We start from the raw sequence: 14,010 nt of genomic DNA, 5'->3' as shown, positions 1-14,010 counted from the left end.
AGCTTCAAGATGGAATTCTAATTCATCATGACAGAGCCCGGAGGGTGATCCAACCTGCCTCCATCACCAAGGTATGAGCAAAAATTATGCATAAATAAAATATGTAGGACTATGAACTAATCGATGATCAAATGTAGCTTAGACTGTTAGATAGGATTGTAAATAATTCATATAATAATAATAATAATAATAATAATAATAATAATAATAATAATAATAATAATTATTATTATTATTATTTTGCACTTTGAGCTAGGGTTATTTGCGCACTTCCTTTACGTAGATGTGTTTGCATATTATTAGGCATCATTTTGTAGTAAGTCATTTTGACAGATTAGAATGCTATCTTATTAGACTTAAATGAGTAAACAGAATGCGGATGAATAATTATAATAATGATCATCATGTTGTTATAACGTTAGTTATGAGCGATATTTCTGTTGAAGTTATGATTTTGTATATGCCGCCTTGTTGAGTTTTAATGCTTATTTTGCTACTTGCGCATTCAGTTTATTTCATGTTGTGTAATCATCATTCAGATGACCGTTTCCGGTAGCTCTTATACCGTGTATTTTGCGACGATTTGGTGACAAGCGAATGTTTATTTCTGTGTGTAGATGCGGTTATACATTTTTCAATAGCCGTGTTTTTGAGAGGCAATCTCGTCATTTTAGTGAATAGTTAGTGACAGGAAGCCATTGATAAGTCAGCTCTGATATTTTGTAATATGTGAAGCAGAGAATGATCTAGAGATCGAGCTAAGTGAATAATATCCCTGATGATCTGCGTTGATAATGGAAATGTGATATTTGGACCATGTCATGAACTGTCGTAAGAAATAGAGATGTGCACGACAGTTATTTCGCCCGCCAGATACGAGTGAGGCCGTATTATGAGTTACTACGTCGAGAATAATGATGAGTAAATAGAATTGAGAGATGAATAATTTAACCAAGAGTGTTAAATATGTAACGACATGGATTATGATTGTAGGCAGAAGCCTGTATTTTGTTTCAAATAGTCCCAGAGAAAGTAGATGCTCGGAAAAATATGCGAGTTAAAGCACGAGGTAATATGTGAGCGGAGCGACGAATCAATGTGTATTTTGACAGTCATGTAGAATCATGGATGACATGTAATAGCAGTAATTATTGTCCATAAAGGCTGAATAGTGTCATGGCCAGACATTTTTCGTCTGAGGTTAGAAGATTGCCGTCAAATTCACAATATTTTGCTACTTGTAGCGGGGTAAAATTTCCTTTAGACTCCGATATTTGCGCATTTTATTTATTTTATTAATTTTCAGCAGGCAGCGATGTTGGGATCTAGATCTGTTTATTATTATTCTTTCCCTGTGCCTTTTTTCTTTTTATCACCGTTTGTTTGTAGGATCTGATCATACGTGAATTATTTGTATATCATTGATGTAAATAGATAGGTGTAGTTAGGCTAGTTTTGATTTCAGTATTTTTTGTGTTGGAGCAGTGTTTCTCCATTAACAAGTTTAATTATGTAAAGAAGATTTCAGGTGTTAGGATAACAGATCATCGATTAGTTCATAGTCAAAACCATAGTAGTGGTATGCTCATATCAGACATTCAGTAATTACCAAGCTTAGAAATCCACTACATTTTAATTAGGAAATGAAGCGATCTTTAATAAACCAGTTGTATCACAAATGCTGCAAATGAATGAGGTAAATGAGATGGAATCTGCCTCCATCTAGTGGTGGTACCACAAATAATGAGTTCGTAATGAAAATGCAGTCAGCGGCAAATTAAGTAAAATTTTAATGTAAAAGGATCGCTGTCATTTGACATGTAAACATGAGGCACTTGGCCTAGTTATATTATTTTAGGAAGTCCAGGCTATCACAGTCATGCAAGTGAAGTTTAAATAATTAAAGGAGTGATTGTAACACTCAGGTTCATGTTTCAATAATTTCTTGTTTTGCAACCACGAGTAGTTATAAATGTGGCAGTGGATATGTGGTAGATGAAGTACAATGTTCATGGTTGTTTTCTCTAAATTCTCTCTTTATTTGTTACACATGGTTAGTGCAGTCCATGATTATTTTAAAGTTGGGTGTTTCCCAACTAAGTCACTTGTGTTAAATATTTGATAAACACCTCTGAGTCAATGTTGATTTGATGACTTAACCAATTAATTCATTAACTACACTAATTTATTTTGATAGACACTTTTCTATGTATTACAACTCTATATTTCAAATGAGGTGGTATTTTCTGACCAGAGTTTTGAATTTATTCACGTCATCGTCTTGAAGACAGTGTCAACGTAATCTGGAATAATTAATTTGATCGACCTTCAGTCAATTTTATTAGGCAGAGAATTGAGTTATTGTAAGGTAGATCTTCAGTTTTTAAAAAAATTTCTATTTCATTTCACTTCGTCACCAGTTTATTTTCATTTTTGGCACTTTGCCTTTGTTCAATAAATCAGTTTGTTATTTAAAATTTTAATTCAGTCTTTGGGTACCGTCATTATAGTTTAGTTTACCCCATCTTTTCATTTCCTCACTCCCTGATCGACGTGTGGCCTATCACCCGTGGGATATTTCGGACGCACCGCGACTGAGGAAGAAGAGTCTACATGCAGCGGTGAGTATCATTTAAATGTCATTATTTACAGGAGCAGCCGGCGCACAGAGAAAGGAAGAAGCTCACCGCATTTGTTGCCTTTGGAAGGGCACAATATAGATCACGTCGCAATTTCTCGGAAAAACAGTTCTGAGATTATGGATGTTAAGGTTAAAAAAGGCGTAAACGTGGCCTCAGACCACTACATGTCTAAAATTAAATTTAAGCCGGTCCCTACAAACTCCAACAATACCCCCAAACACATCATTCGCATTGACAATGTTAAACTCCGGCAAAAAGTCACGGAGTTTCAGGAAAAGGCTCGAACGATTGACTGTGACTTTAGCAACACCAAAAGCTGCCTTATTGAGGCTACAAAAGAAGTTGCTGAAATTAAAAGAAGCAAGAAACATGCCTGGTGGAATGACACCTGTGTTTTAGTTGTCAAGGAAAGGCTCGACGCATGGAAACAATATTATTCAACAAAATTGCAAACTGACTGTGAAACCTACAAAGCCCAACGGGCCCAGACAGCTAAAGTGATCCGAGCTGAGAAACGTAAATATGAAATGTCACTTATTGAGAAGATCGACTAAGACTTTAAGAGAAATGAAACCAGAGACTACCATAGAACGTTCGAAAGGAAAATTACGGGCTATTAACCTTCGGCGCTATGCTTGGCCAACCTCTGTTGATTCATCCTTTTAATGTGTCCATAGAAGAGCAGTCTTCTTTTCCTCATCGTCGTCGTACTTTTTTCGATGGTTTTAGAGTTTCTGATTTGATCTCACCCGGTTGGTCATTTTGCAACTTCCTTGGACCCAAGATTTTTCGAAGGAACATCCTTTCTCTTTTTTCAAGGTCTGAGTCGGCTTGCTTGTCAGTGTTTCTGTTCTATTAAGGCTCTCCGTTCTGACCACATAACTTAATTTGACTTGAATGGAAATGGACTTGGACTTGTATGTGTTATGGCATAGTCTGAAGGCTATCTCCATCCTCCTCATCCTCTCTGTTAATGCCTTCTCTACATTTCCATTGGGAGGGAGAATTTCTCCCAGGTATTTACATTTATGAACGCGATAGATGTCCCCTAACTGAGTTACAATTCTGTCAGTGTCTTCTGCTTTGTCTGAGTCTGTGAATGCTGTTTCTTGAAAGGAAATTCTTAATCTTGTTTTATAGTCGTTCAACTTGCTTCTTGGCTGTTTAAGGGATGTCTGTTTTCGGAAGGCCGTCATCTGTGAAGGCTAGACAGTCCAACATGACGCCATTATTATTATTATTATTATTATTATTATTATAATTATTATTATTATTATTATTGAAACCGACTTTCAACCTATTAGGTCGTGTTACGTACATTTGGTACGTGTTGAAGAGATGTTAAGTACAGAACAAAAATGGCCAACCAGACACCAGTGGGATCCGAACCCACAACATCCTGATTAAATCGGTTTCGATTACAATGCGGTCGTCAAAATTCAATATTCATTATTATTATTATTATTATTATTATTATTATTAATCGGGCCATAATGTAGCGGTAGCGCGCTCGGATCTTATCCGAAGAACCTGGGTTCATTTCGCGAACAATCCAGGTATTTTATTCCTGGACTGAGAGTTAGAACGGGGTTAGCTCAGCCTCATGAGGCCATCTGAGGTGCTATGTGATTGCAGAGTGACTTGGTAACGAATGCCAAGCAACATGCCATGGAATGTCGTTACGCTGATCAGGCGATACTCCGAAGTGTGCAGGGCGTCTTGCTGAGAAGCAGCCGTCTTGGCGGTCCAAGGCCCTTAAAGGCCTGTTGTGCCACGAGTTTGTCTTGTTTGCATTATTACTATTATTAACATTTAATTCGGTTAGGATTATTTATAAGGAACTAACCCCAAAATATGAACGTGTATCGCAATGTAGGTATGTTAAAGATCGTTAGAAGGATCTATATTGTATCCATCTTATATTGTATATTATATTGTATTGTAAATCTTTTATTTCCAGTCCATTGACTCTCGACAGCTCTGATGAGTGGGTCTCTGGAAACAACAGCAGCTATATAGGCTACATTACTTGCCCACTTAGGAATAAGAAGAGCTGCTCCTTGACAATAAGCAAATTTGAAATTCTTTTCCTATTACATTATATCGGGGGTTCAGTTCATTAAAGAGCGTGAGCCACGCCCCAAGGTAGTGGCACAAAGGGCTGACCGGCTGAAAGGGACTAAAGGGTCTGGTCATGGCTAGGGACAAAATCAAACAATAATTGAGACACAAAAACTGGTGTGTGGTATTGTTTCAGTCATCAGTGACGTATTCATGCACTGAATGGCATAATTAGGGGGAGGGGAGGTGGGAACACGCTATAGCAGGGGGAGATAAGGGCGAGGGCTCTGTCGAACTGGAGAAACACGACCACACACGGAGGTCACGTGCACCAATAATAATAATAATAATAATAATAATAATAATAATAATAATAATAATAATAATAATAATAATAATAATAATTGTACCGGGAGGTGCACCTCAACTCCCCTCATTCAAAAAGGGCCTTGATAAACTCCTCTATCGATCAAAAGGTGAAACTGATACTATATGAAGTTGGAACTTTAATCAAAAGATGTCACCACTGAAATATTAAGTAATTGTGTTATCGTGAAGTTTCCTAAAATGATTTAATTTCTCCTTGTTTTGTTTCGCTATACATCAAGAAGTTTGGACCTTTTTCTACAGATGTCAGTACCGAAAAACTCTGATCATGTACTCTGGTGCAAAGTAAAGGAAGTTGTTATTGAAAGAAATTTTGTGTTTATAGGTTTTCTCAACTTTCATTTGTTTCTTTTTTTGTAACTCTAGGTTTGCAACACTTCTTTCTTATTCCGCCAGTTTAGAATCTGGCCAATGAAAAATTTCTGTAATTAATTTTCAACCTATCACAGGTTTCTTGTTCGATTTTGAGTGTAACTTTCAAGTTTAACCAATAAAATTGAGAGGGTGTGAACGGATTAGCCCAGAATCCTCTCGAACCTTCCCTGAGGGTATATAAACTGCGGCTTTTCATGTTTCCTTGTCAATTGATCGCCGTCATTCTAAGTGTGCGTGTTAAGGCAGGAGGCGGGGCGCCTTTTTCTTCGGCCGGCAGAACATCTACCTGGTAATGGCCACATAAATTCTCTTTTCTGTGGCTACCTCCGTAGCTTTATCCGAGGGAAAGTTCCGAATTCTGAACTATGTAACAATACATTTCTAAAATGTAAATTTTCTTATGGCTAATATAAAACTTCATAAAATCTTTAATTGTAAATTGGGGATAGAGAGTGTGTTACCCTCTCGAGCTCCCCTTCATCTTGGTTTGAGGTGACTCCGTTTTCGCAACCTTTCTTTCCTGTAATGAATTACAGTTATTTCCATGCGAGTCACCTCGGTAGTTTGGGACTTGCCCCAGTTTCATCGGCCGAGAACCCTGTAGGTTTTAATTTTTCATCCTCTCGTTCTTGGTTTTCTTGCTAGTGGTTTTTAAACGTCGCACTAAAACATCAAAGAACGAGCAAGTGGCCGCATGGTTTGAGTGCATTCGGGAGATAGTGGGTTCGAACCCCACTGTCGGCAGCCCTGTAGATGGTTTTCCGTGGTTACTCCATTTTCACACCAGGCAAATGCTGGGACTGTACCTTAAGTAAGGTCACGCTCGCTTCCTTCCCTCCTAGCTCTTTCCTATCCTATCTTCGCTATAATACCTATCTGCGCCGGGCTAAGTGGCTCAGACGATTGAGGTGCTGGCCTTCTGACCCCAACTTGGCAATTTCGATCCTGGCTGAGTCCGGTGGTATTTGAAGTTGCTTAAATACGTCAGCTTCGTGTAGGTAGATTAACTGCTACGTAAAATAACTCGTGCGGGACTAAATTCCGGCACCACGGCGTCTCCGGAAACTGTCTAATTCGTGAAACGTAAAGCCAATAACATTATTATTATTAATGAAGGTACAGCCTCAGCATTTGCCTGGTGTGAAATGGGGAACAGCGGAGAAACGTCTTCAGGGCTGCGGACGGTGAGATTCGAATCCACCATCTTCCGAGTGCAAGCTCACAGTTACGTGCCCTTAATCAGGCGGCAACTAGCTCGGTAATATCGTGTCAGAACATATATAACACCATAATACATCCATATGTCCAGTGTGAACGAAGTAATTGAAATATCCGACGAAAGAAATAGACACTGATGTTTATATTTCGTAGGCCTAGACAAGGCCTATGTCAGAACACTAAGGTGATGATGATGATGATGATGCTTGTTGTTTAAAGGGGCCTAATATCGACGGTCATCGACCCCAGAACACTAAGGGAAATTATTGTTAGCCGTGATTGTAAGTAGGACCGTGTAACGGCCACAAAAGGGAACAGGAAAAACAAAAATGTAAGGCGTACTGGAGTGTAAGGTTTTGGAGAAGTATAGTCTGTCCAACCTGGATGCAGATGTGGGTCTATAGAATGTGAATGCGACGTAGTCACTGTGTTTTTATTCCTATGCGTCCACCATATGCAAGGGACTATTCAGGTGGGTACAGACATGCGCACCCAACTCTGTAACGTAACCTCGTCGCGCACTGCAGCTCGCAACGCCTAACCTATTGTTCCGCCTGTAGATCTACAGTAGTACAGCTTTCAAACATGGAGATTGCTGCAGCAGCCTATATTTATTTGCAATATGTAAGCAAACCGAGAAGGAAACACAGGCGATGGTGGCAAACTGTTATATACACGTAGAACTACACATAGTGCAAATTTGCTGGCTGACATGAAGTTTCAGACAGATAGTGGGCATTATAATTCTTTGACCAGAATGTTACTTACCTACAGTCTGATGCCATATTTTATATGTAATATTATATGATGTCCGCCTCTGTGGTGTAGTGGTAGTGTGATTACCTGTCACCCCCAGAGGCCCGGGTTCGATTCCCGGCTCTGCCACGAAATTTGAAAAAGTGGTACGAGGGCTGGAACAGGGTCCACTCAGCCCCGGGAGGTCATTGGGTAGAGGTGGGTTCGATTCCCACCTCAGCCATCCTGGAAGTGTTTTTCCGTGTTTTCCCACTTCTCCTCCAGGCAAATGCCGGGATGGTACCTAACTTAAGGCCACGGCCGCTTCCTTCCCTCTTCCTTGTCTACACCTTCCAATCTTCCCATTCCCCCGCAAGACCTCTGTTCAGCATAGCAGGTGAGGCCACCTGGGCGAGGTACTGGTCATCCTCCCCAGTTGTATCGCCGACCAAATGTCTCACGCTCCAGGACACTGCCCTTGAGACGGTAGAGGTGGGACCCCTCGCTGAGTCCGAGGGAAAAACCAGCCCTGGAGGGTAAACGAACTAACAAAGTAATAATATTAGATAATTTTATTTATACGCACATGACCGTGTTCCCATGCTTTTGTTTATTTTTCCTTTGTCACTTCGGAGTGAAGAAAGCAAGGGTGTCAGTTTCTTCCGACATTCCTCGGCCATTGTGTTAAGTTCCGTCACCAGCTTGTTCCAAGCATCATTCCTTAAAATTTTGTTGAAATACCTGGGATATCCAGCTACCCGCAGAATTTCCTTACCCCTGTACATTTCAATAAAATTCAGTGTGTTCTGCTCGGTCCACTGCATGTTTACTGATCGAGCATTCAGAGGCGTATGCGTGTTGTGCGCCGAGGTTCTGTGTACGTCCAAGCTTGCTGTAACTTCCGCGCGCACAGCTCTTTGATGTGACGCGGGAAAACCGACAAGCAGTGGAACGCAGTGAACCTTGTTCCGTATCGTTCATTTTGCGGGTGAGGGTTAGGTGACTAAAAAGTTACGCAGTACCGTCCCGACAGGAGCGCGACGCGGCTACGTTATGAGGTTCTGTTGCCAGTCTGGACGCGCCTTTACGGATAGTTTCACGGATACGTTGGGTGTCTGTTCTCGCTGATCCTTCAGGTGTAGCACACAATTGAAATCCCTTCCAATACACGTCTGCTCCCCGAGTAAATAATAATTTCGTATGGCTATTTCTAGCCGGGTGCAGCCCTTGTAATGCAGACCCTCCGACGAGGGTGGGTGTCATCTGCAATTTGTAGGTAACTGCGTGTTATTGTGGTTGAGGATAGTGTTATGTGTGGTGTGTGAGTTGCAGGGATGTTGGAGAAAACACAAACGTCCAGCCCCCGAGTCATTGGAATTAACCAATGAAGGTTAAAATCCCCGACCCAGCCGGGAATCGAACCCGGGACCCTCTGAACCGAAGGCCAGTATGCTGACCATTCAGCCAGCGAGTCGGACTGCTCCCCGAGTAATATGTATAGTCAGTTTCTCCATAAAAAATCTTTCTCCGTTAGGTTTTGTGAATCTACAGGACTATAGACATAGATGTATACAATATTATCACGTAAGGCTATTATCATTCGACCTCTTGCTTCGTTATGAACTCATTCATTGTTACTCCTGGTCGGTTAACGATTCCCGTTCCTCTTGAAGAATGGTCTATGTTAAAAATATTCACATGGATGGACTACATCGAAATTTGTCACACAGATCTCCTGTAAGATAAGCTTGCAACTTTCGATTATAAACTTCTTAATCAGGATCATCATCAGTATGCTGGTTGTTCCATTAATATTAGCTGTAGCTAAAGAGGTACAAGCATGTGTAGTAGTAGAAACACTTTCCATTGTAACAGGAGATGGTGTTTCCGGAATACTATCACTAGGATGTGGCATACGGAGGAAGTTATTTTCTGTTTGAGTACTGTTAACTTCTGTGAGAGGTTTCCATAAATTAACTGAATTCATCGCGAATAACTGCTACATTAATGCAACTAGGAACTTGGAGCAAGAACGTCTTTTTTACAAAATCTAGGTATAGAAATGAATGTTCAAGTTATGTCCAAAAGTAGCTATCTTCCCAGTGTAAGGAAGGTCCGACTGTTAGTACGAGACAGAGAAGTTCAGTCATGGACGAAGCTGCCGCACAAAGGAAAGGGCGTTGGGCTCTTCCACGAATACACGCCAGGGAACAAATGGATGAGAGATCACCGAGGCTTAATCTGTGCGGAATGGGGAGAGGCCATCAAGATGACAGCGAATGTGTGCGCCGTTCGCTCCGTGTCGGAAAGGTCCCAGGACAACACCCTCTGTCGGCGTTGCCACAGAGAGAACGACACTCTTTCCCACGTCCTGGGTGCCTGTTCTCACTGAGAGGTATAGAGAAATTCCCTCCATCATTCAATACGACTCGCGAACTCGCTGATAGGTCACGTTTTCGCAGTGCGCGAAGAGGTTTCTGGCCTAGCTACCTAGGAGTAACAGGCGTATAGACATGATAGCCTTTCAATCAGCTAGCAAGCAAGGAGTAACCTTAGATCCCACAATACGCTTTGAGTCGCATATTGGCCAGGCCGAGAATAAGTTGATTTACCAGTCAACCGTAAACTAGACAAAATTAATATCACCTAGACAACATCTACGACCGTGGACTCATGATTTTAGCTCGTGGCACACTCCCTAAATTTCTTTACAGCAGTGGGATTCTCTCGGTCTCAACCGGACACAAATTCACGACATCGCTATCGCCACAATACGAGGTTCAAATAACCATACTCCGCAATCATCCATATAACATTTGAAGAACCATACATCATGCCACATTCCAAAGTTATTTCTGAGCCTTGTGATTGTGTTCTCTGTCTGGCTTACTAACAAACTCACCAATAACTCAGAAGACAAAATACTGTGTAATCGACATACTTTGTCCTTGCGGCAGCCTCCTCATGTACGAGTATTAACGGTGTTTCGAAGATCTGAAGGGCGAGTGCGTGATAGTTGGAATACGTGATACTAAGAAATGTTGAGACATCACGTGCAGCTCTGTTCAACAGTAAGCTCTCAGAAGAGAGAAAATTGGGTCTACGTAAATCTGCAGCACTGGTTTCTTGTAGTTGGGCCTGATGACGGGTTACGGTCTTTTGGGTTAGTGATGATTGTAGTCTTCGGTGTTTTATATGCTTTACTGCGCTTTTGAGTGGTTTGTTGTGTTAAACTTTCTGTGGCTGATGACATGTCAGAGTCCTCAGCTGAGGAACTGATCGTCATTCCGTGGACAGTATATCTTCTTCAGAAAGTTCCTGTTTCTTACGGTTTACTTCTTGGTTCGTGTCTTTGCTGCTAGTTACTGGCACGTTTGTTCCTGTCATCGAGATAAGGACCTGTCGTAGTAGAAACAGGTGTGCTCGTACCTGAAGTTATGTTTCACGTAATATCATGTTTTCCTGTATAAGCACAGAAGTGGCTGTGAGACTCAACTGACCTTGTCCTTCGTCACTACTGGTGGGTACTCCCCGCATTGAACTGTTGTTGTTGCTGTTCTTGTTGTAATGTTGGCATGCTAATGGCTAGCTGACGCTTCCTATACATGCATTCAGAATCACACCAAGTTTAAGATGCTAAGCACGGATAGACAAAAATATTTGTCCTATGTTCCTTGGGCATCGGCCCGTTAAAGGTACTGAGCCCAGCAGCTGGATGAGCTGGGTCACAAGATTGTGAGAAGCTCTAAAGATCCATGCTCCAGAATTGTGTGCACGGAGTTTGACATAATGGGGAGTGTCGTAGGTAGAGATTATGGATTTTGTTTGCCAGACATCAACATTTGTTTGAATCGACGTTTAGAGATGTTCCTTTCTGGCAGCTCTATCTACATTCACCTCGTGGAGAAGTTTTTTGTACCATATTTTTGTAAAACAGAAGAAAAGGAATAAACCGACACTCTGATAAAAACTCATCCCACCCTTAGGCATCATTAAAATATTTCTGTTCAAACATTAGCGTTTGCGATATTGCTATTTTCAATTATCTGTATAAATTGCACGTTCCATGGTGAGCCATCAGAAATAATTTTTTTCACGAGAGCTAAGACGAACCAGTTTTGTTTGCTGCTTCTGGGAGCAGAGAAACAGAGAACTGCTTTTAGAAAGAGAAAACTGAGCGGCAGAACCTGGCAGACAATTAAAAAGGTAATAAAAATAGAAATTACAGGAAAACCTTTTGTCACAGCCCAGCTACGTGTGTAAACATATTCTTCTTCCTGGCCGTTTTACAAATTAATTGAAGTCGACATTTGTTGTGGATTTAGCCTATTTTTAAGGCCAGATGCCCTTCCTGACACCAACCCTACGTGAAGGCACATATTTCTGTATTTGTTTTCTATTATGATTTGTGTGTAGATGAAGAGAAGCGTATGAAGATTAACAGACATTTAGTCCCCGAGCCAGGAGAATTAACCATACGCATTTAAAATCCTGGGCCCTGTAGGATAACGAACACTAAACCCTCTGAATCGAAGGCCTGAACGCTAGCCATTGAGCAAAGGAGCCAGACTGTATAATCATCTATAGTATAATAAATTGGAATTAAAACAAACAAATATATAAAAATACGTGTTGGTCTTTTTATTCAGGAACCCCACCATCGCTTACTTTAGAGAAGGATATAATTAATATTAGGTTATTATTATGTTTATTGTTATAATATAAATGTATATAGTATATAGCTTTTAACTCATGTACATAGATCAATATTTAAGACCATACTTGTATTTCCGTCGCCTTACTATGTATTGTGTTCTGTTTATGCATTGCTTATATTTTTCACTTTGTGTTTTACTTTTTTCATGAAGAATTTTCTCTTTCTGTTTTTTTTTTTTTACTTTTATGCGCCGTACTTGTTTTTATTTCATTTGTGGAGCTTTGCTTTCTTTCTTCATTACAAGTTCTCCAAATCTGTTATTTAGCTTAGTTGTCTTTGACTTTATAATAGAATAGTACATTTCTTTTACATATGTATTATCTTGTAATTCACGTGGTTGAGTGCAATAAAGGGCCACAAGCCCTAACTTCACCACTGCTAAAGTCAAATAAATAAATAAATAAATAAATAAATAAATAAATAAATAAATAAATAAATAAATAAATAAATAAATAAATAAATAAATAAATAAATAAATAAATAAATAAATATAAAATAAATAAATAAATGGCCGTCTCTGTCGTGTAGTGGTTAGTGTGATTAGCTGCCGCCCCCGGCGTCCCGGGTTCGATTACCGGCTCTGCCACGAAATTTGAAAAGTGGTACGAGGGCTGGAACGGAACCCACTTAGCCTCGGGAGAGCAAGTGATTAGAAGGGGTTCGATTCCCACCTCAGCCATCCTCGATGTGGCTTTCCGTGGTTTCTCACTTCTCCTCCAGCCAAATGCCGGGATAATACCTTACGTAAGGCCACGGCCGCTTCCTTTCCTCTTCCTTGTCTATCCAGTCCGATTTTCCCATCCCCCTACAAGGCCCCTGTTCAACATAGCAGGTGAGGCCGCCTGAGTGAGGTACTGGTCCTCCACTCCAGTTATATTTCCCGACCGATAGTTCACGCTCCAGAATACTTCCCTTGAGGCAGTAGAGGTGGGATCTTCGCTGAGTTCCAGGTAAATGCCAACCCTGGAGGTAAACGGACAACCGAGCTCGATAGCTGCAGTCGCTTAATTACGACCAGTATCCAGTAATGGGGAAATAGTGGGCTCGAACCCCACTATCGGCAGCCCTGAAGATGATTTTCCGTGGTTTCCCATTTTCACACCAGGCAAATGAAGGGGCTGTAAGATAAGACCACGGCCGCTTCCTTCCCACTCCTAGCCCTTTCTCTTCCCGTCGTCGCCATAAGACCTATGTGTGTCTCGGTGCGACGTAAAGCAACTTGTAAAACAAACGGATAAATAAATAAATAAATAAATAAATAAATAAATAAATAAATAAATAAATAAATAAATAAATAAATAAATAAATAAATAAATAAATAAATAAATAAATAAATAAATAAATAAATACTGTGGATCTCAATTGTCCGACTTCTTGGCTGAATGGTCAGCGTTGAGACCTTCGGTTCAGAGAGTCCCTGGTTTGATTCCCGGCCGGGTCGGTTATTTTAATAGCGCCTGATGAATTCTTCCACGTCGGGGACTGGTATTTGTGTTTGTCCCAACACTTTCCTCTTCATATTCAGACAACATACTACACTATCAACCACCACAGAAACACCCAATAGTGATTACATCCCTCCTTCTAGGGTTGGAGTCAGGAAGGGCATCCGGCCGTAAAACAGGGCCAAATCCACATGTGCTAAAGAGCTCGCACCAGCGGTAGAAGAAAAAGAACAAGGGGGAGATTGAGGATCTCAATCAACCTTCCATTTTCGATGTCTTTATTGGATAATGCCAGGAAATTTCACGACTGATTATTAACTCCTATAAATAACTCAGTGACTAGTTTTAACAAGTTCACATTTGAGGTTTTGGCCATATTTTTAGAGTGTCTGGACCACTGTGCAATTCATGCAGGAGTGAGAGTGGGAAC

The sequence above is a fragment of the Anabrus simplex genome, chromosome 1, assembly GCF_040414725.1.
Source record: "Anabrus simplex isolate iqAnaSimp1 chromosome 1, ASM4041472v1, whole genome shotgun sequence".
Lineage (NCBI taxonomy): Eukaryota > Metazoa > Arthropoda > Insecta > Orthoptera > Tettigoniidae > Anabrus > Anabrus simplex.
This window is presented reverse-complemented; position numbering follows the sequence as displayed.